The following is a 24,479-nucleotide window of genomic DNA, read 5'->3' as shown; positions in this document are numbered from 1 at the left end:
TGTGGCCCAGATCCGGGATGTTACAGGGCAGGTTATAGGGGGTCAAAATCAACTTTGATCCCTTCAAAAAGAGAACAGCGCAAGAGTTGAAGAATCTTGGGGGTTATCTGAACAATGTTCAAACTTCTAGAACTTCAAGCCAGTTTGCAATATAAGAACAATGTTCAAAAACTTCTCGCTTTAGATACGATTGACACGAAGCTCCCACCTCCTTCTCAGAGGCTCTGCAGCAGCACATGTCACATATTGCACAGCTGCTGCTGAACCTCTTTAGGGAAGGGAATGGGAAGCTTCATGCTCCTCAGATTGACAAACCCCACACTGCAGTCCAATGAGCAGTTAAAGGAACGCAACATGTCAATGAATCCATTATGGGCAAGAAGCTCCCTGCTACTCTTCAAATAGAGGTTCTGCAGCAGCAGTTGTGTGCTCAAAGGAATAGCGCATCACAAATTATGAGATCAATTGGAGTTTGTGATCTTAAGTTACCTTCACACAAGCGTATCAGATTCACAGGCGTGAATCTGGTCCGTGTGTTGCGTTCGGCATCAGCGTGCTTTGCGAGTGGAGTGCGTTTTTCACGCACTTGCAAAACACATTTTTACAAATGAATGTGCAAATCACGCACAGCACCCGGATGTGCATCAGTGCGCGGTTTTCACGGACCCTTTGACTACAATGGGCATGTAGGTGCGCGACAACACACCAATATGGGACATGCAGCGAGTTTCACACGTGTGAATGGCCCCATTGAAATCAATGGGTCCGTGATTTCCAGGCACACAGACGTTATTCACGCTTGTGTGAACGGGCCCTGTAATGGATGGAACGTGCACTTGTTTTTTAATTCTTTCCAGCTCGCACACGAACCACAAAGACAGGAACTGTCAGCAGCTTAATTAAGCGGCTGCTTTTTTTGGGATTGGAGCTGCGGTGTTAAGTCTTTAATTTATTTTCTCGGAAGCCCCTCCTCCACGCCGGGAGATCAGCTCATTGTAGATCACTTTCTATCCGCTCGCCTTACAAGAGACGGGTTCTCATCTTAGACTCTGGATTTTAGGCACATTTTCCTCACATTGAAGCTGCTACCTATTTATCACCCGCAAAACACACCAATATAGGACAAGCAGCAAATTTCACGCAACGGTCACTCGCCGAGTGAGCAAAAAACTCACGCATGTCCCAATAGCCCCATTGAAATGCATTAGTCCGTGTGCTGTCAATTCATTCAACAGACCGCACACGGACAAGGAACACTCTTGTTTGAATGAGCCCTGATGAGATGACTCAGCTAAACCTATCCCAGTCTACACAGCAAAGCTGCATAGTGAGTTGCAGAATTCAGAAAAAAAAAAAAAGTCTGCCTCTGAATGCTCTCATTTTCAGTGTTAAAAAGTACCCATAAGTGTCATTCATCTAACTAGCCCCTTAACTATGAACGCAGCTCCATCAATGACCTGCTCTCTGGTAAACTAATCTTCCAAAAAACTCCAAAGGCATAGAAAACTGCACTTTCATTGAACAGATTTTCCCAACACCCTTGCGCCCTCTCTCCTCAGGCCTGACATGTTTATCAGTTTTGTCATAGATCTGGTAGGATATTCCTGAACCAGGAAGCGCAGGATGAACAGTCTCAGGACAAGATCACAAAAAAATATAAAAATAATAATTTGCATTTACACAGTAAAAAAAAAAGCTTATAAAAAGAGAAATTCTGTCACTGCAATGGGAATGTGCAGTGAAGATTTCCAGGAATGACAGATTGATTGACAGAAACCCATCAGATTCTGTCATCCTAAAGTCTCCATTTTCCACTTGGGCAAATCTTATAAATGTATCGAGCTCAGTCGATGGAAAGACACCGACAGACTTGAAATTCATTTTTCCTCTAAATCACATCAGGTGAGCCATTGCAGTGACACAACGTGACCCCACAGCTCTCCACTCCCGGGACTTGGAGCCAGAAAACACGTAAGTGCCATCTGTTTGGATGAACGCACAAACAAAAAAAAAAAAAAAAGCATAAAACTAAAGGCAACTCCATATACATCATGTGTATCCATAAGTGGCCACAGAAAGTTCCATGTCCTATACAGCAGACTGCCTCCCCTTGCAGCACAGACTTGCTGCCAGTTTCAGATCAATCACACCAAGGAAATGGGAAGCAGAAAATTGTACACAAGCAGAACACAAATAGACACAAGCAAGACAAGGGGAAGGGGAGAAGAAACCGCGGAAAACCGTGACCTCTGGAGTGGAGGATTATTGGAGCGCTATAGAAAAACGGAGAAACCTGCAGCATCTTGATCTAGCTACCAGGATTGGGGGGGGGGGGGGGGGCGCAGCGGCACCTGGACGGAGAGATAGAGGGAGGGCAATCTTAGTTGATATATTGGATGGTTGCTGATCGATGGGAGTATTTCTCTGGTTTTTAGGAAGGCATTTAGGTAATAAAAGAAAAAATATATAAGAGAAGTGTAAAAGAAAAAAACTAATTCAGTATTATGGAGGCGTTATATGGCACTTAAAAGGGTTGACCAGGAATAATAAGGGCTCTTTCAAAAACAGCACCACTCTTGCCCATGGCTGGGTCTGGTATTGCAGCTCAAGTAAACAGATTTTTTTTTTTAGACCAGATAACTCAAAAAAGCATCAGCATATAAAGACAAGAGGGACAGATTGCGTTACAATGTGCAGGCGCCCCTCATCCAGCCGCCGCCGCTTCTCGAGGACGCCGCTCCATTCCCTATGTAATTAGCATCTGGCAGATTCAGCAACACAATGGAACCTCATTAACATAATCCCAGCTCTGCAAAAAATTAAAAAACTTCATGTCATCTCCAGCAAACCCCAACATTAAGCCAGCGCACATTGTCACCCTCTCGTATTGCGCAGACACAAGAGACTTGATAAATCTGCAGGAAAATATAAATAGTGATCGTTACCGGGTACAAGAGTTTCTGGTCGATTTATAGTCACGAACAATGAGGTTTATTCAGGAAGCAGCACGCCAAAATATCGGGGGGGGGCTTGGATTAATAGCGTCCGATGAGCGATACGAGGGCTTATCACACAAAATGGCAGAAACCTAGGCAAATATTTCAGATGTTGCACGCCTTTTGATGAACTTGAGCAATTTCAACAGATAACTACAACCTTCCGATAATCCGGAAAATCTGATAATACGGAACACATCAAGTCCAGAAGATGCCGCATTAAAGGAAATTTAAGAGGAGCCCTCAGTTCTCCTGACACGTCTGTCTTACTAAATACTGGTATAGCCCATATAACCACCATTAGAGAACGTCTTATCTTAGAACTCTTCATTGTGTTGTTACTCTGTTATTCCTCCTGGCAATGTATGAATCAATTGACAACTGGGCATTACAATTGGCGTTTGTCTAATTGGTACTGACAGACTGTAGGAAGGGTCAAGAAAATATCCGATTGACAAGCAGAATGATAACTCAGTTGTCACTTTATCCTTAAATTTCCAGGAGGAACAAGAGAGGAATTCTGCAGAGATCCTCTTTAAAGGTTTTTTTTGTTCGCAGCAAAACAAACAGGATAGATCATAAATAAGTGACTGGTGGGGGGGGGGCTCTAGCCCCCCACAATTACAAGGACATAAGGGAGGTGATGCTGTCTGGAATTCCACACAATGTTTATCCAGGCACAGCGGTACATCAAATTACAAAATCGGAGAAATAACAGACTCCAAGTTGACACCTGATTATGTGCGCCCGCCTCAGAGCTGCGTACCCATGGATACAGCTAGCATGTGAGAACAGTATATAATCTCCCCGTTCTACTGTATATGTTACAGGACACCTTCCTGCCAGCCGCTCTACATTGCCCGCATTGACTTCGTATATGTTATGAGGCCTACAGAAGGTCACATACAGAGACAGGGGGGGATAAACATACATAACAGCAGGACGCTCTGCAGATGGAATATAAAAAGGAGGCCTCAACCCTAAATCCACCTGTATACCAGTCATTACCTAACCCTGATCCGTCCAGTGTCCTCATTCCTCACTATCAGGTCATTAAAGAGACATACACTGCAGGATATCTGTAACGACTGGAGGCATTGCATCCATAAAGTAGTAGTTGCGAGTGTTGCAGACACAAGGAATTATTTCAGGATACACAAGTTGTAGTTTACCTAAAATATGATCCAATTCCGACAGCCTGCAGCCACCACTAGGGGGAGCTGACCATATATGGATTCATATAACTTCAGTAATCAGAATGATAAACCAGTCTACAGTAAGGTCCTAAGCTCCCCCTGGTGGAGGATGCAGGCAGCCAGCATTTTATTATAATTATGGCTGTGTGAATGAAAGCTGGGGTTTTGAATGTGTTACAGGCAATGGGACAAATTTTTCGACGCCAAGATCTGATTGTTACTACGTGTATGGCCACCTACCCGCGTGTCAGTTGTCACTGCATGTTTGGAATTATGTTCATGAACCTGGTGGCTCAGGATGAATAGAGCTATAGGTCTTGCTCAGACCTGCTGCAGTGCATGGAATTGTGAAAAAAAATTATGTTATTCATATGATATATACATATAAGTGCGGAGACAGGTATGGGGGTCCCTACAACTACTCCTTATCTGTATAGATCTGCATAAAGAGGATCTGTCACTGACACATGTATCCTTGATATATGAAAAGGGCTCCTCCATATTACAAAGACCCTAAATAAAAATAAACCACAGGGCTAAAAACTACCGCATGGAATTTCTAGGAGGAATAACAGAGGAACAGCACAACGTAGAGTTCAAAGAAAATATGTCCCAGAATTGATATTTCATGGGAAATACTATTTAGTAAAATAGACAAGTCAGAAGAGGGGACAGATCATTCTTACTGCCTGTATGCACCTCACACCGCGGCACAACCCCTCCCCCACACCATATCCTTCACACCTTATAAGAACCAGATCCCAGTTGCCTTCGCTGTCCGCCATACGTTGTACACGACGTTGTAGCACAACCTTCCAAGAAGGTCTTGGACGTCTTCCCAAAATAATAAAAAAAAAAAATGAAAGGCTTCCTTGCACGCAAAGGTTTTCCGGTTGAGAATGCAGCTCAGAGGTGAATAATTACACAATCGCCCCACAAACACGTAATCACCCGCAGAGAAGCAGCAATGGGATTGTACACCATCAAGTCCTGAACAGACAATGTAATCAGTGCAAATCAAGTGAAGAAAAGAAACCGTAATCCTTGAACGAAACATTCTGCAACTTTGTAATAAGGCCATGTGCACACAAGATAGAGACGTCTGAAAATAAGGAGCCGTTTAAGGGAAACCAGACCCTGATTGTTGGACGTTTTTCTATAGAGTATGAAAAACAGCACCAAAAAGCGGCTGATGTTGTAACATGCACCTTTTTCGTGGCCGTTTCGAAAAACGGCCGCATAAGAAACGCCCCGTCGGAACAGAACCCCGTTTTCCAATTGAAATCAAGAAGCAGATGATTGGAGGCGTCCTGCCTGAGATTTTTCGGCCGTTTTCCGCCCAAAAAACCACTACGTGTGAACATACCCCAAGACTACATGTTACAATTCCCCACTATTTAAGATTGCTGCTTGCTGTCAGTGAATGAGATAATTCTGGTTTATACATAGAAGCTGAAAACCTGGCCCGATCACAAACAATCGTATGTACGGCAGAGAGCGCTCCGATACACTGATGGGCTGTATAAACGAGCGCTGAACAACGAGACGCAACCCAACCCAAGTCATCAGTCTGGAATAGCACGGTTCCCATTTAGCTCAGACACTCCACTGATACATTGTAACAAACCTTTAGCTATGTACAACTAGGTCAGGATGGATTTTTAGTCTTTAGCACGTTATTCACTGACTGCAAGCAGAAATCTGGACAAACAAAGTTTACTATAAAGTTGCAGAACTTTCATCATAGGAGGAAGGAGTTCGTTAGAAATTCCCAAAAAGTACCCCAAAATATTAGAGCCCCCTCTTCCGACCCTGTGTATTAAGCTGCAAGGCTGAGCCAATCTCCCTCTGACAACACTTCTGTCTGTGTTTACCAGCGGTTTCTCATTGTCCTTGGCAGAGCTGGACTAATCTTGGGTGCCAGGTGGCTTATGTGCCTAGAAATCTGCAGCTGACAATTACGTGGACAGTGATGCGGACAGTTATTTGGCACCCAAAGAATGTCCTGGAGTCAACCCTGAGTCACCACAGAAGGATGAACTGTCATAGGGATCCTGCCTTACATGTGCTGGTAACTGGTTACACAGAATTACAGGAGTATTGAAGGTGCCTCAAAGGGGTGGTCTCCTCTGGATATGCTTAGTGTACAGCAATAAATAGGGGGAAAGCTGCCCCATCAAAAGCCCCCCCCCCCCCCACCAATTAAGCAAACAATCAGTAATTAAAGGGTGTTTTAAAGTGGACAATGCTTCAAATTGGACTTACGTAGGAGTTCGCCCTTTATTAAAGGCATGTTATTGGTAGTGTCAAAAAGTAGTGTGCGCTTGCAGTACCAGGTTTCCACCACAGGTGTCATACCTGAGCAGCACAAAGAGGGTCCAATCCTAGCCCAGGTAATTTTTGCAGTAAACTGGACCCTCCCCTCTAATTTTCCGTAACCGGTTTCATTTAGGACCGCCACAATTCCATAGACTCATTTAAAAATCCTCGCTGAAGTATCTCATGGAGACTTCAAGCACCAAGCAAAAATAAGAGTCTATTCTAGGTTGAGGGTTACACTACAACCCACTCCTCCTGCTGACCCTTAGCGGTCACTTCCTTCTCCCAGCACCTAAACCCCACCATTGAGACACACTGATACGCACGTAAAACAAGAGACCTCAGCAGACAGCGACACCTCAATTCCTTCCACACAGAAACATTGGCTCACGCTTACGCAAACAGACACGCAACACACGAAGCTGAAATACACAAACAGCTCTGCTGTATCTCCTCCTAGTAAACACACAGCAAGAACATGGGACGCCTGGCGCAGCACGCAATGACTCATACACGGGGCAGGATTTCCTCCAGCTCGGGGGTTCCCTACAATACGTTTTTCCATGGTTGACATTTTGCCTCCTGCTAGTAAAAGCTGTAGCAGAGCAGAGTTTGTTATTTGGCACAACTGACAATGACGTCGTTGTGCTTTCCATAGGACTACAGTGAAGTGTACTGCCTTATCCAAACTAGATGGTAAATCAGAGTAGTTAAAATCTGTGATAACTCTAGGAAAGCGGGGTGACCAACCCTACAGGAGGCGGCCAAATTGGTTGTTCCTCAAATATCCTGGAAACTGAGACCTAAAGAGCAGAGGAATACAATTGCCCGCGACTTGACCGAGTAGTACTTCTACTAATGACGAAAAATCAGATGTAGCAGAGCTGAAGTTGTTGATGCTGCCTTTATAGGTGAATTGCGATCGAAAGTTTGTGACAAGTCCTATGTAAACAACGTTAAACACCAAGACTAGGATAAGGTCACAATAAGTTGAATTTGCCAATGGAATCACAAAACAAAAAAATACCCAATATAATCTCTCACAACTGCACGTCCCAACTCTAGGGTTCCTCTTCTCAAATCTGTGACCCTCCTACAACCACTACTGTTAATCACAGTCCCTCCTATGCAATTGTCTGTACAGGTTTCAAGTTCTTTTACTTTCCATATTAACTCCTGAAAAGAAAATAATTTCTAAAACTTTACAACATACTTTGAGTTACAATGGCTTACCATTATGATCTCTGCTTGCTGTTAGTGAATGAGAACATTCAGAGATTGGAAACCTACAAACCTAATACATCGTACAGCGAAGATTTGCTGCAATCGTATCCAATCTAGATCTGTGATTTAAGTCTATCAGCAACACAAATCGGTCTCTCTGATAGTTTGTTACAATGTATCAGTGCAGGTAAATGTATTAGTCTGTTATGCTCAGAGGATTGTCTGGAAACAGCCATCGTAAACCTCAGCTGTAAAATCTATTAGGTCTGTACTAATCCCTAGCCTTTTGATTTAAAACAAGAATGTTCTCGTTCACTGTCGGCAAGCAGAGATCTCGCAAATGGTAAGGAATTCAAAACAAAGTAGATTAGAAAGTGGCAAAACTTCATCATACAATGATTAGAGAAGTGGAATTAATGGTCTTTGGACATTAGATATTTGAATCAAATCACTAGGTACAAGAGACTGAACTGAGACGCAGCCTACCCCGCGCCTCGCTGTTCAGTGATCTTAGAGGACGACTTGCTGCAACCAATTCACACCCGTTACGTCTACCACAGCTGAATATTATATCATTATAATGGATAAATGACATCAGCCCGGGCCACAGCATATAACTCCTGTGCGGTGCGATGGCCATCATGCCGGGACATCTGTTATGGATGAGACAAAGTGCAGAACGGAGAATAAATGTCATCACTTAATCCAATCTGCTGTTCACAAGGCCTGTGGCTTAAAAATAAAATAAAAAAAAAAAAAGCCACAAAAACTGAGCAGGCTTCCCGCTCATGTCCTCAACGATCACCTGACAAATTAAGCCCCCGATTCACCATTAGGGGGCCCTACATTTGAATGACTGAGAATTGCATACATGGCTAATCCCCAATACACCTTCATATTAGAATCAGTCCCTTTACAAGCAGACGAGACCTGATAACCGACCAGGGAAGATAAATTCAGCTCAAACAGGGTACAGGCTGCCATAAACAGCAGCCTTTGTTCAGGAGAAATGGCTCAAACAAAAAGATTCTGACGATAGATTTAAGGATTATTTCTAATGTGCTTCTATCGATTGATCCCGAGTTACAGCCTGTAGTATACTCCAGAGCTGCATTCACAACTCTGAAGGTCTCAGGAAATCATCCAGCATTCCCTGTGGCTGTTGTATTTTCACAGAGATTGATGTAAGAGCAGAATGCAACTCACCAGAGCAAACACTACAATAATCTGATAAGAGGAAAAAAAAGTGCCCCCCCCCCCCTAGCATTATAGGAGCCAAGCAGTTAGGATAGTGTCTGGCAATAATCTGGACAGTTCAAAAACAGCCTGCAGAATAGTGAGTGCAGCTCTGGAGTATAATACAGGATAAGCAGTGTAAATTTAGATATACATACAGTAACATTATGATCAAAGGATTACGGTAACTTAAGAAATCCTATTTCGCTACAAAAAATGTTTCAATAATCAGGTCAGCAGAATGCAGACTGGCATTTACGGCAGCCTGTATTCCATTAATGTGCAGCTACAGGCTGGTGTACAAGAGCGTGCGCCCTCGGATGGTCTATATCATGGGACTGCTATGTAAGTAACCATCTAGAATAGGAGCAGATTCATTAGAGGAGGAGAGCGGGCTCCAGCTAGGCCTTATTTTAATGCCAATATTACGCCCATCGCCACATCCTCCACTTCATCCCACATAAACCTGCAAAGTGCATGAAACGTACACGCGTCGTGTTTATATGTAACGTGATAAGGTCACCTGCGGTCGTCAGTCACATGTACGCCTCCCCTCCCCCTATACGGTATCTTATATACACCAGAAAATAAACCGCACTTCCAGGAAACCAACTCACAACATTGATTCACAAAGCACTACAACCAGCAGCGGGTACACAGATTAGCACAGCAGCTTCCTTTTTACCCACGAATAGGATTTATTTCGTTTCTAGCAGACTGGCAGTCAATGCTGGGAGTTGTAGTGTCACCAGTTTGGATATCACTGCCATACACCATATGTAGCACACATAGGTCCATAAACTCTCCCCCTTTGGGGAAAAACAAACATTTGTAAGATTTTAGTATTTATTTTAAAAAAAAATAATATATATATATATATACACACTTTGTATTTCAATTCCCAATTTAAGACCTGTGCTTGCTGTTTACGTTGATAGTCTGAAAACTTGTCCTGATCACACAGCAGGAGTTCGTCACTACTGTGCTTGGCACACAGGATTTCTTACATGTTCGATCTCTAACCCGTAGATCTTCAGCCGTTGTATAACTACCACTTACACCATTCCGGGAAGCCACAGGCAGTCAGGGCATGCTGGGAGTGGTAGTTTTGCAACAGCTGGAGAGCCAGATTGGAGCTCATTGGCCTACATACATGGTAATAATCCCTCAGCTGTGATCAGAACTAGGTCAGGGTGGGTTTTCGACTAATGAACGTAAACAACGTTCCGACAGCAAGCAGAGATCTTGAAAATCAAGGTCATAAAAGGGAATTTATTTAACATTATGAAAAATTTCTGGAGTGGAAAAGTTGAAATGTGGGCTAAAGTGTGTTGCGCTGCCTCTGCTACTTAGAAAGAGGGGTGGGGCTTAGCAGAAGGGGTGGGGCCATAGCGGCTCAATAAATTTACGCCATAAAACTGGCGTCAATTGAAGCAAATTAATCCAGCTCCTAACTGGCATAGATTTGATTTTCTGGTGCAATGCCGGCCAGAAATGCCCCTAATTTAATTAAGGTGCGCGCCTGATTGCTTTTTGCATTTTTAAAATAGCCTCTAAAAATGAGCGCTGGATTCGGATCGGTGGCTAAGGGGGAACTGCGCAGCTCATTGGCATTATTTTTGATAAGTGCTGCAACCACAATGACAGTCACCATAGACATCACAAAAGAGGGTGAACATGGCGCTGGGACCACACACCCCCAACGCTCACCAGCCCTCTCCTCTTTGGAGTTTAATGAGTTACAATGACAGGATCTGTCACGGTAAAGCTTGGCTGGCAGACATGTCTGCGCTCTAACGTCATGAATATTTGCCAGCTGTACAGCGACATTCTAACTCCCAGTAGGTGACACCTGGCAGCGAATTAGAAACAATTTCTCTGTCGAAAATAAATTCACATTCTACATTCGGGTGCACAAACTTAGATTACCAGGCTGACATTTTCTGCATGACAAAGGCAAAAGACAACCTTTGGTTAGGAAATATACAGGAAAATTCCTTTAATCTGCCATCTGATAAACCAGAAAATCTGATCATCCAATACAAAATTTGAAATTTCAAAACAAAGAGCAGAAGAAATCCAGGAAATGCCTCTTAGGCTGGGTTCACACGAGCACGTTACCTCCGTAATGGACGGAACGTATTTCGGCCGGAAGTCCCGGACCGAACACAGTGCAGGGAGCCGGGCATCATAGTTACGTACGACGCTAGGAGTCCCTGCCTCTCCGTGGAACTACTGTCCCGTACTGAAAACATGATTACAGTACAGGACAGTTGTCCGGCAGCGAGGCCGGGACTCCTAGCGTCGTACATAACTATGATGCCCGGCTCCCTGCAGTGTGTTCAGTCCGGGACTTGCAGCCGAAATACATTCCGTCCATTGCGGACCGAATATGCTCGTGTGAATCCAGCCTTATTCCCTAGAAAAACGATAGAACCCGACCAACAATGCATCGACCAGGTGCTCATAATTATTCTATGACCGTGCGGTAATCCAGAATACGGAATAACGACACACCTATCCAGGCTCATTGATGTTGGATCCACAGAAAATTCCTGTATGAGGGAATTGCTTAAATAACCATCGCACAACATAAATCTGATAATCAGAAGTAGGGCTTATTCAGACTAACACAAATCGTCAGCGTGACGGCAGTTTGGTCTACTTGTATTTCTAGGAGGCTGTTCACACAGTTAATATACCATGTGAAGGGCCTGGGAAAGAAAATAGGACAGGTCTGATTATTGTCCGTTTTCACAGTTACCATAAACTCAAATCTGTGAGGGATCCATCAAAACAGGTGCGAATTGGACGTGAAAAACTGCATTTTTTATTTAGTTTTTTTTTTTTTTTTAACGTCAGATTTGGCACACCTGAGGCCTCATGCCCACTTCAGTTTATTTTCTTCAGGGTGCTATCCTTATTGTAACTGATAGCACCCTGACACATTCATTTCTATGGGGCCATGCACACATCCGTTTTGACAGTTCCGTTCATCCGTTCCGTCAGAAGTAGTGCATGTCCTACTTTTGTCAGTTGTTCAGTGACCGTGGGGCCCATTGAAGTCTATAAGTCCGTCCAAAAAAAAAAAAAGGCACACGGAAGGCATCCTTGTGCAGTCAGTTTTTCACGGATCTGTTGCCAAGCCTTACGCCTCATGCACACGACCAAGTGTGCCGTCCGGGTCCCGTCATTGATAGGACATGTTCGATCTCTTCTCGGATCGGGGACTCGAACCATTTTTCACAGACCCGATTCACCTGTTAAAGTGAAAGAGTCTGTGAAAACGATCGGGTGCCACTCTGATGCTGTCAAATACCACCCGAGTGTCACAACGGTTGTGTGCATGAGGCATTAGGGTCACATCTGCAGCTAACAGGACTAATCCTAAAACCAGAAATTAAAGAATATTTGGCCAAGTATTTCAAAACCAGAGATTTGTCTTTAGCCAGTCTTCTCAATCTTTCCAGATATCCCCACACACATTAAAGGGGTTTTCCCATGAAGGAGATGTATGATATATCCACAGGCTGTGTCAAGTGTCAGATAGATGCGGGTCCCACACCCATCCCTAGAACGGGACCCCCTAAACCCAGTTCCAGCTTATTGTGCTCACGCTGCCTCCCAGCCACTTCCTGATTACATGGTCGGGAGATATGGAAAACAGCGGAACCCGCTGAGCTATGCGGTTTCCATAACCAATAGAACAGAATAATAGTTACAGAAACAGCGTAGCTCGCATCCTACACTACCATGGGAGTTACGGAAATCGCGCAGCTCAGCGAGTTAGGCTGTTTTTGTAACGCCCGACCATGTAATCAGTAAGTGCCGGGAGGCAGCGTGATCACAGAGCCGGAGCGGGGTTTAGGGGGCCCCGTTCTAGAGATAGCTGTAGGTCCCAGACAAGGGACCCGCAGCTATTTGACATTTAGGACCTATCCTGTGGATAGGTCCTAAATGTCCCTCATGGGAAAACCCCATCATCAATACATAAGTCAATGGGAAATCTCATAAAACTGATGCAGAGGTATGTTTCCCATAGCAACCAATCAGATTCCACCTTTCATTATGCAGAGGACCTTTGCAAAATGAAAGCAGAATCAGGATTGGTTGCCATAGGCAACAATGCCACTAGTCCTTTGCACCAGCTTTTAAATGTATCCCTCCCATTGACTTTGTTCTCTTCTTCCTTCATCGTATCAGTTTCTGGGAAAGCTGGGTGATAACCACTTTGTCACCTAGCTAAACTAGCAACTTCAGAAAAGAGCCAAAAACCACTATTTATAACGCGTTTAATATTTCCCTATTAACTTCCAACTAAAATCTAGGCGCAGAAAAGGCCCGAAAAAATGATGTTTAGCCATTTCTGTGTGAATCTTTCTGGCTTAGAAACCTATAAGGGTATCCTGAGTTGAGTGGTCCACATATTAAAACCCTCATTTAATAACCCAGAGTGTAACTACAAGGAGCGGCTCTCATCTTGGAGTACACGGCCCATCTTTCTATTACAATGACAGCCCACTGTGTAATGCTTCATTTCCCCTGTGGTGGCACTGCAGGAAAGTAGAACATGTTTGCCCCCAGATTATAGCTGATCGCCGGGAATTTGTGATCGGATTGTTGAGGAAATTATCTAACCAAGATTGTCCAGCCCCTTCCTGTAATACAGTAGACAAACTAGTCTATAACTAGGCAAAGTGACCACTCAGGAGCCAAAAAGAAGCTGCACGACAACCCCCGTAGGAGCTGCACCATCCAGCTTTTCCAGAAACCAATATAAAAAGGAACGGCTGAAGACCAATATGGACTCAATTTACTTTTACAGAAAAATTCAAAGACTAGAAAAAAAAACACAAATTAAAGACAACGTAATTAAACTGCACAGAGAAGATGAGCCATTAACGGTTAGAGACGGCAGAACCCTCTAGAGAGGCTTCCAGTATGATCCTACAAATCCTCAAACGATATTTTATAGAGACTTTGCAAAGGACTGTATCTGACCGCTATTCATTACAGGGGGCACTTCCATCCCCCTGAGAAATGTCATTTTCAATACACATCCAAAATCTGGAAGTTTTCCACCCACACGTCACTAACGCTGTTCTTCCGTCAGTTTGCTAGTATGCCTCTTAGGGTAGGTTCACACGGGCTATTTTCAGACGTTTTTCAGGCTGTAAATGTAATGAAAAAAATCGGAAGCAGAATGCCTACCAACATCTGCGCATTGATTTCAAATGGGAAATGCGGCGTTCTGTTCCAACAGGGCATTTTGTTAGGCCTCATTTCCCAAAAAAACGGCACGTAAAAAGCACATGTCCCTTCTTGAGCCATTTTTGGAGCAGTTTTTCATTGACTATAGAAAAACAGCTCAAAAAACGCATGTAAAAGACACTAGTTTCATTAGAAAACTGCTTATCAGGAGGTGCTTTCCCTTGAAAACCACTCTGGATTTTCAGACGTTTTTTGTTAAGAGTGTGAACATACCCTCAAATTCTCACCGTAACTGGTTTATCCCAGAGCTGGGGGAAAAACACGCAAACAGAGAGAACATAACGATGCTCTCAGAACAAAACCAGAGAACAGGCCACCAATCAGGATCCTCTTCCTAGTTAAAAACTCATACCAATATCTGTACATCCTCTATGCTTTACACTGCAGCTCTGCTTAGGAGAGCAGATTTTTAGTAGTGAGGGCACAAAGATTAGAAACTACAAGCAACTGGGTAACTGCTGCACGTACACTTAGCGAATGGACTCCTAAGGGGCAGGGGAGCCAGGAGATCCCGATATAGGGTGCAGGACAAGAGGGACTTGCCTCGTATTTCTGCGGCCTAAAGCTTTACAATGTAATCGTATGGCAAAAATATTCTGCAACTGACAGACTTCTCTATTGCTTGTGTTGTGGAACATATTTTTCCCTTAGGAATACAATGTAACGTCTTCTGCGGTGGAAATATGAGGCAAAAACGCCACCCCAAAGCTACTAGGAATCTGGCCCATGAACAAACAAGCACTTCCAAGTGTGAGGAATAACACCGTAGTACAACATTAACAAACAATCGGGTCTGTATATTATCTGCCCCCATCTGGCGGATGACGTGTGTGAAGTGGGGGGGGGGGGGGTGGCGGGGATCTGACGTCCTAAATTACGAGTGTACGCATAACCTTGATCAACACCTCCAAAAAACAGTTGATAAAGACTTTCCCACAAGAACTGCTCCTGGCTGACACTGCACCTCGGGGCAGGACTGGATGTCTTCCTAGCAAAACAGGAGATACAGGGTGCTGCCATTAATAAACACATACAACACTGCGCAGATCCCAAGAGTTGTCCTACCGCCAGTACCAAAATTAGAGTCAATCCATCTTAATTTAAAAAAAAAAAAAAAAAAAAAAAAAAAAAAAAAAGGTATTCACAGCCAAAGCTGCAGTTACAGTTCTTATCAAAGAATTGTGCGGCTCATATGCAGCTACACAGAACTAAAAACTGATCTCATGACTGACAGCAAATTAACTGCAGTCTGTTTCCAATGGCAACCAGTAGAATTATGTATGCAGTTTTAGATGTGAGTGGAGAAACCAGTACACAACAAATATTGAGTAAAGCCGTCACATGGCAAGATCTCTACACACCACCAAAGCTGCAATAATGGCTTTCAGAGCAATATCCCCTATGTCGGAAAATCACAAGTAAATTTCTGGAGTCGTCCTCTTCTGTCAAGTTGCTAAAAATTCTATTGTCGATGCTAGGAAGGCAGATTGACAACCAATAAAGCAGCCTTTTATGTGCGCAAGGGACTGAACACCCAGCTTTTCCTTAATCCTGAATGCCAAATCCACCTCTGTTTGCAGGGATAACTTTCCTACCCACCTATAGCTGCACGATTAGGCAGTTTGGCTTTCAGGTGACCGTTGAGGGAGCCGAGACGGGGGCCATACTGGCTGAGAATCAACCTGCCAAGAAACACATTGCTGAGGAGCATATATGTATATAGCATGTGGACAGGGAAGGAGAAGTCAACTTATCTTATGGTGTGCAGGGGTGGGGGGGGGGGGGTAACAGGTTCTTTACGTAGTGCAATTTGTTTTCTCTCATTTGTGTTTTCGCATCTCACCATTTAAGACCTTTGCTTGCTGTCAATGGATGGAAATATTCCAGTTTGCATCAAGAGGCCAGAAACCTGGTCTGATTATGTAGAACTGACACAGGTGCAGGACTTGTTACACAAGAGGGGAGTCCTGCAACTTTGTCAGGCTCAGTTCCCACCTACATTGCGAATTGAAATTCTGTTCCCTCATAGGAGCGCAAAAAGAGAATTCAAAACGGTAACGGATCCATCACACAATGGACACCAACAATGGCCACGGACCACATTAATAACGGGGTCCGTCAGGATGTCCGCAGTTTTGCTGAAAAAACAAAACAAAAACCATACACCACTGACTGAATCTACCTACGATGGTGGCTCCTGACGTGTCTCCAACGCAGAAGTGATCAAAGTCTTAGGCCCCGTTCACATCAGCACTCAGTTTGGCTTGCGGTTTCCGTTCATTCAGAGAACTGGAAAGCCGAACAGCAACTACATAGTTTGCATTACCATGGATTACAACGGTAATGTTTCAGTTGGTTTCCGTCCCGTAACATCTCCTTTTTTTTTTCCACAGAAACAATAGCGTAGTTGACTACGCCAAGTGATGTGTGCAGCGAGTCACTGGGATGATTGCCATTGAAATCAATGGTAATGCAAACAGAGGCTATAGTTTGTTCGGCTTTCCATGAGGCTTCGTTCAAATCTGCGTTGAGGTCCTGTTGTGACGTTCCGTCTGAGCTTTCCGTCAGAACGAGACCCTGAACTGAAAGACGGAAACTGGAGGTTTCCGTTTACATCACCATTGATTTCAATGGTGACGGCTCCGATGCCTATAGTTTCACATCAGCGTTGGCTTTACGTTCCGGGGTTCCGTCTGAGGCTTCCGTCGGGTGAACCCCGCAACGGAAAGTCAAACGTAAACCACAGCTTCCATTTGCATCACCATGGATATCAATAGCGCAGTCAACTGAGCTATTGATTGCTACCGTTCTGGCAGGTTTCCAGTTTTTGGACAAACGGAAACCATTAGCAATGTTTCCGTCACCATTGATATCAATGGTGATGCAAACGGAATCTGTGCGGGGATCCATGACAGAAACCGCCAACGGAACCCCTAAACGGAAAGCAAACGCTGTTGTGCACCGGACCTGTCGTTTTGCCGGAAGCAACGGCGTAGTCGACTGCCATTTCTTCTGGCAAAACGACAGGTCCGATGCACAACAGAGACAAACTGAAGCCATGGGCACCAGCTCCATCACCATTGAAAGCAATGGTGATGGAAACGGAAATCTCCATTTTCCGTTTGTGTCAGTTCAGGGCCCCGTTATGACGGAAAGCTCTGATGGAACATCAGAATGGGAATGAATGGAAACCCCAAACAGAACCCAAAAACACTGATGTGAACAGGCCCTTAGTTCAACATGATCAGGACAGGTTGCCAGCCTCTAGAAGCAAATCGGAGGGGGTATTTCCATTCACTGCCTGCAAGCACATGTCTTCAAAAATATCAACAAAGTAGATTAGGAAGTTGCAGAACTTCATTAGACAAGTTAGTAAACAGATACCAGGGCTATTAATGCGGATGGGCCAAGTAATTGTTAATTGGCAGACCGCTGATAGGACACAACTATCAGTATTATCAACTACCATGGTGTCCTCAGGGGTATTGGGTCTTATAAGCCGTGCCCTATTGGCAGTCTGCAGCTGCTGCTGTCAGATAATCGGCTATTGTTTTACACTCGTTATGTACTAACAATTTACTTCCATTTAGCAATCACTTGGACGATCAGGCCAGGTCGTCATTTCACATGTATGCGGTTGGTTATAGATCCTGAATAAGTGTTGTATTTTAGTTGCACACATCTAGTAGGTACCTGTGAACGGCTATTTTTTTGTGGTCTTTGGCAATAAGGTGCCAAGGTTTCATAATTCCTGCCTGCCAGTTACCAGGGTCCATCAATGGAACGATCTCATGGCTATAAACAAAGCTGCGACTCCAATGGGCTGGAGTAACAACCTTCAGCTTCGTGTAAAGCAAGAATAAGGTTTGCTGCTAGAAGACGAGTGAAGACTTCCGCCACCGAGTACGTGATGCAGATTTACATGGCAGGGTCCCAGGAGTGATGCGGATCCAGTTACTGGGATGATTAATGACAATTTGCGCTGCTCATCCATTTATAGATCATTGTTCATTCAAAAAAATTATTAGACATTTTCAAGCCAAACAAAACCCCATTGAAGTGTCGATGCAGCGAGCGAGGAGTAGCGTTCCATTCCCAGTTCTCCCCAGTGCAAGCTTTCAATTCCAAGTTTCTCACCTCTTAGCCACATTCTGTTTGAGCCACTACCTCATGCCAAGGTCCGATCCCCAGGTTCTCCAAGGTATTCAGGATTCCTTACCCTCCTGGTATCAATATTTTTACCATTCTTACAGGGTCCTCTCCTAATATTATTATTTCCAGGAACAATGTTTCCATCCAAGTCTCCCTGGGTTCACTCCTAGTAGCCACATTCCCATTCACAGGGTCCCCAGTCTTAACTAGTAGCATCCACTGCCAGTCTTCCTAGGTTCTCCTCTCAAAGCAGCAATTTCTTAACAATCTTACAGGGTACTCTCCTAGTACCAGCCTTTCATTCAGTCCCCCTAAATTCTTAGATTTTCAGCCCTTCTCTCTTGCTGGGTTTTCCTCCAAGGATGGACCTGACTTATGGGTTTTTACCCAATGGCAATTCTTGCTCCCCCCCCCCCTCGGGTCTAACCTAATGCAAGTTTCTTTGCCCCCCTGGGTTGAAATCCAATGCCAGTTTTTCAATCCCAATGTGGTCTCAACAATGCCAATCTCTGAGGGTGCACTCCAAATATCAATGCTGCTTTGCCACTTCCTAAATTTTCAAGAGGTCTTTTGATGCCAGCCTCTGCTAATGCCAACATTCCCCTCCTAACTGACCACAGTATACGCCTGTACCCAGCACTAATGTTCTGTACCCGGTCTCTGGGTTCAGTCTTATATCAGAGCCATGTCAGCATTCTATTGCCAGTTCTAGCTCATGCCCTGCGGTATCAGTGCCTCCTCCTATTTGCCCCGGATCCCACTCACCCTCATTCAGCTTGCTGTACACAGTAGACGGGATGTCTAGAAGTGTGCACATCATTGCTCTGCCGATTAGTCGTATAGCAGAACGCAGCGGATGTTGTGGGATTGAAGACGTTCTGATATAAGCAGCGCATGGGGCGATATTATTCTGCACCTGGCACTCTGCTCGCTGCTAACTCTTTCATGCACCACGATAGCATCAATTCTCCAAGGGAGGGTGGCAGTGGCTTATCTTCACTAACTCAACTACTCTAAAACATAGCAGAGGTGAAAGATCAGGATGGTCTGTGGGTCAGTTGCTGCTTTTACTGGGACTCCATAGAGTCATTATTGGTCATTGGCGCAGACTACAATCATTAAGTGCATTCATTGTGACATTAGGTTGTGTTATTTGACTTTTTTCATAGGACTGCAGGTAACGTATGAGGACTGTAGATCTACAGCTAAAAGCCATTTTCAGCTCTGCTACATCCAGGCCATAAAAGGTAAACTATAGTAATTGTAGTTGTGTCTTAAATCAAAGTATTGGCGTTAATTGTCAATCATTAATGAGGTTCTCCGCAGCGCTAATATGGGTGAAAGAGGAAATGGCTTTACATTTTTTTATATTGCAACCCTCTTAGATCACAGGGGGGCACGGATTGTCCTAACTGTTCATTAGCAGCAGGTGGCCCACAGAGGTGGCGGGTACATTTGGAAGGGGCACTGCGTCTTGTAGCAGGCATCACAGGTGGTCTCGCGGAATTGAAAACATGAGACCGTAGCCACAACAGCCCCAAGGGAACTTTGAAGAATAGGTCCTTACTCTTAAGCAATTTCTTATAATATGGAGCCATTTCCCCGCTGGCTGTCAGTGAACGAAAGCATTACAACCGTTTGGTATAGATTATGCAAAGCAAAAAACAGACGAGGATACAATTTTCTTGAGTTACCCCCTGAGAAAAAGCACAAAAGGGACAAGGAATCCTATATCCCAAATAACATGAAGCCATTAAAGAGAACTTCCCCTTTGAGAAACAAAATCATTGAATTCCCCTCTATCAAGTTTAAGCCACCATCTCGGCTCTCAAGGATCACCCAGCTTTCCAGACACCAAAACGGCAAATACGAACTGATACATCCCGAATTCAATACAATGCTACCTATCCATGCAGGAAGCTGGAAAAGCTGGATGAGGTTCCCTCAGAGATGTAAAAGCAGCACTATTGGTTGTCACAGCTTTTTCAGACTCAAGAGCAGCAGATATGGAGTGATACATGACTAATTCAAAATATTTCTTAATTACCGTGCAGGAAACTGTAAAAGCTGGGTGATGTCCTAACCAGCTCCCACCTCCCCAGGATGCAGAAGAGCAGGTATATTATAATATTTAGACATGAAGGATATTTGGTAAATAAATAAAACATAATACAGTATTTAGTAAATATTTCAGTATGGGGGGGGGGGGGAGAAATCACAAAAAAAATAAAAACACTGGGGACGGCCTGAAATAACCCGAGGGTCTCAGTGGACATTATGATGAAGGTCTATGGGGAGGGTTCCATGAAAGACCCTAAAACGAAGATTTTGTAGCAAGCAGGCAGACCTGTACTGAAGCTCTATGAAAATAGAGAGAATTGGGAAGAAAAGCCTTTCCCACACGGAGGAGTCCTGGAGGGCTGAGGAGATGTAAGAGGTCAGGAACTCACTCCCCCATAGATGTAATTACTGGGGTCTTATATAGGAACCTAACGGATGGAGATTTAACCCTGGCAGATGTTTGCTGCAAAACCAAAGACTAAACTGGGTTAACCACTTCACAATAACATACAGATGTAGCAGAGCCCAATTTGTAACTGAAAGCATGAAGTGTTATCAATTGTTTTACATAGATTAAAGATACAGCCCCAAATCCTAAAATGACAATCAGCTCTGCTACATCTATGTACCCAAACAACGAACTGCATCCATCAGTCATCAACATTTTAAAGGGGAAGCAACAACAACTACTGGCGCTCGGTAGCCTGATGTTGACCGCTGGATACGCTGCACGGTTATGCCAGTACAATGCATTCATCCCATAATTAATTTCCACCATTAGCCTTGATTAGACATCATAATCAAGGGTCTTGTATGGGAAACTTAATGTTTCCACCATGTGCACGATATCAGAACGCACTAACACAATCATATGAACGAGGGTCTTGTAGCATCAAAGAAGAAGTCAACTTATATAGAGACTCTGGATGAAAAACAGACAATATGGGAGAGCAGTCAGCCAAGGATGGGGGTGAGGATCCAGCCTGAGAGGGAAGAGGGGTGCAGCACCCATAGCTAAAGAGATGGGTGACCAAAGCAATTACATAGACAGGGGTGCAGCATTCCTATATACCTAAAAAATAAGAAGGTTCAAGACCCAGCTACACACCCAATTACCAGGAGGCGTGTCATATCTAGATACAACCAGCAAAGGGGTAAAGTATATATAGTTACACAAAATCAGAGACCTAACCGCACAAACATGAGAACGGGGCACCCAGATGTAGACAATGATTGGGATAAGGGACGAAGCACCCAAACAGTAAAGATAAGGGAAGAATATGGCTATACGTAGTCAAGGAGAGAGTGCAGCACCCACAGAGGTGATGGAAGAAGGGGGGGTGGGGTGCAGCACCCACAGAGAGGTGGTGGAAGAGGGGGGGAGGGGGTGCAGCACCCACAGAGAGGTGATGGAAGAGGGGGGGTGGGGTGCAGCACCCACAGAGAGGTGATGGAAGAAGGGGGGTGGGGTGCAGCACCCACAGAGAGGTGATGGAAGAAGGGGGGTGGGGTGCAGCACCCACAGAGAGGTGATGGAAGAGGGGGAAGGGGGTGCAGCACCCACAGAGAGGTGATGGAAGAGGGGGAAGGGGGTGCAGCACCCACAGAGAGGTGATGGAAGAGGGGGGGGGGTGCAGCACCCACAGAGAGGTGATGGAAGAGGGGGGGAGGGGGTGCAGCACCCACAGAGAGGGCGCTGCACATAAAGTACAGGGGGCTCATCACCCCACTAAAATACGATGGGAGCACCAAACACAAATAGAGGGGTGCAGAACCCAGTCAGAGAGCGGGGTGCAATATTCAGCCACACACAGGACGCGGGTGCAGCAGCCAGAGGAGTTACACACAGCCGTAGAAGTGCAGCCACTACCCCGCATACAGCACTAGAGCCGCCGCTGACCTGTCCGAGCTCCTGTGCCGCCGCCTCCTCCGCTTCCTGGTCCCAGTCAGAGGTCACTATCCCGGGAACACATCTGCTCCTCACGCCGAGACTCCCCGGACTCCTGCAGCCGCCACTCCGAGACACAACACACCGTACCGTAATCACTAAAAGAGGCGCACTCATTACCTTAATATACCGCCCAGAGCGCACGTGTCCCGCCCACACAGTCCCGGAGACGTAATCCTCCGCTCAGATAGAAATAAAGTTTCTGCATTTCCACAACTTTCCTTACTGCAGAATAATCAGTCCTTCCGTCTCCTCCCGCCAATTATAAGTTCTATTTTGCACTTCTGTTACTGGGAAAGTTGGGTGACTACAAATATGGCCGCCAGTACACGCTCAATGGGGTTGTCACTCGGATTTCCCAGGCTTCTGGATGGAAAAACTTTCCAGTTATTCAGTGCTTCATGTCCCTCTAATGTATCTTCACAACTAGCAGGATTTTCCGTTCAGGGGTGTAGGAAAGATGGGTGATCACTCCCTTTTGTTAAAGGGGAAATGCACGAAATAACATTTCCTGTATTAAATATATTCAATGTATCTGCTCTTATATCAACTTGTTTAAAATTGTATTCAGCAGTTTTTCGTCTCTGGGAAGTCTGGGTGACCGCTAATATACAAAACCTCACAGGCACCCAGCTTTTCTAAACACTGAATGGCCAATCTGCCTTGTTATGTGGCAATTGAGGGGCAGAGGTATAGCCAGGGGCGTAACCTGTGAATGCCCACGTGCCACTGCCACCCCCACACCAGATCAACTTCCCCCCCAACATAAAAAAAGAAAAGCCTTTGCTCATTGCTCCTCCGTTTCCTCTTGTACGCAGGGGGCTTGTGCCCTGGATCCCCTCAGACACAGAGGGCCAGGACCTTGTATGTGGCGTGGCACATACCACCTGAGGGGATCCAGGGCGGGCCCCATGCAGGCACCATTCCACTAAGGGCCGAGTTGCACCCGCAGCGACCACGATCGTTAGGTCACTGGGCACAGTTGTAGGGGGTGCAGAGGTAGCAGTCACACCTGACGGGGCCCAAAAGCCACATAAGAAGACACCAGTATTATAAATGGCGCAAGGTAGGTGGTGGTTATTACAAAATTTGCATTGGTGCCCAGAAGCTTAAAATTAGGATATCACTGGATGATTAGACAGATTTGCCATTCAGGAGTCTAGGAAAGCTGGGTGACATTTCTTTATGTGAAACAATATATAACCACGGTTTAAAGTAGCTTCAAATCTATTGCATATTCCATATAATTCCTGCCGTCCAACGCAAACATGACAGTATTTTTCGAGCAGACCCAAAGGCAATGAGAAACGATGTAACAGCCGCCGTACATTGTTTCCTGCATGTCAGATGTACTTAGAGATGAAAAAGTCCATTAGGCCCTGACATTGGTGCCCGTGGGCAGTGCCAGCCTACTATACCCTTGATGTCGGTGCTTTCAGTTCATTACGCAGCTCTGTTCAGAATCATTGAACCTTCAGGATGACCGAGCACCTCGAAATTGCCGAGAAAATCCCTGTAACCCAGGGGTTCAGTACACAGCGAGCAGAAAGTTATATAATAGCCATAGTACAGCAGAACTATTAACAATCTATTCCATCATTTCTTAGTTGTATCTGTTCCAGGTAAAGCTGGATGGAAATCGACCAATGTCTGCCGTTACAGCTTCCACAAGGATTGTCATCTAGCTTTTCTTCACTCCTGTGCAGTAAATCTACCTAGTTAAGGAGTGATACAACCCCTCTTCTGAATCACAGCGTAACTAGGGAGATTGGCCATTCAGGATGCTGGGAAAGCAGAGTGACAATATCTTTAGAAGCCATATCGGCTTCCATATTGGTTGTAATCCAGCTGTATTGGATCGTTTTGAACAACTTGCCAGAAAAGGATGACTCAAGAACAGATATTTCAGGGGTGAGAGGGGCGCTCTTTGAATTAATCTGCATCTATATTAATGTAATTTTATTTTTACATTTTTGGGCTTAATATTCTTTTATGAGCAGATCTCGCATGCCTTTAGTCATGTAGGGTATGGCCACTCACAGAGGAGGATCCTGACAGTAAACAGTCCTGCTCAGA

General features: G+C 44.8%; 1 protein-coding gene across 2 annotated transcripts in view; it reads right to left on the bottom strand.

Moving 5' to 3' along the window:
- Positions 1–22,495, bottom strand: part of TP53I11 (tumor protein p53 inducible protein 11) — a 46,970-nt gene extending 24,475 nt beyond the window's left edge. For both annotated transcript variants that reach the window (XM_075838044.1, XM_075838045.1), the window contains exon 1: positions 22,356–22,495. The gene's annotated coding sequence lies outside the window, so the exon portion shown is untranslated. The remainder of the gene's footprint in view (positions 1–22,355) is intronic.
- Between the last annotated feature and the right edge of the window lie 1,984 nt (positions 22,496–24,479).

The sequence above is a fragment of the Rhinoderma darwinii genome, chromosome 9, assembly GCF_050947455.1.
Source record: "Rhinoderma darwinii isolate aRhiDar2 chromosome 9, aRhiDar2.hap1, whole genome shotgun sequence".
Lineage (NCBI taxonomy): Eukaryota > Metazoa > Chordata > Amphibia > Anura > Rhinodermatidae > Rhinoderma > Rhinoderma darwinii.
This window is presented reverse-complemented; position numbering and strand designations above follow the sequence as displayed.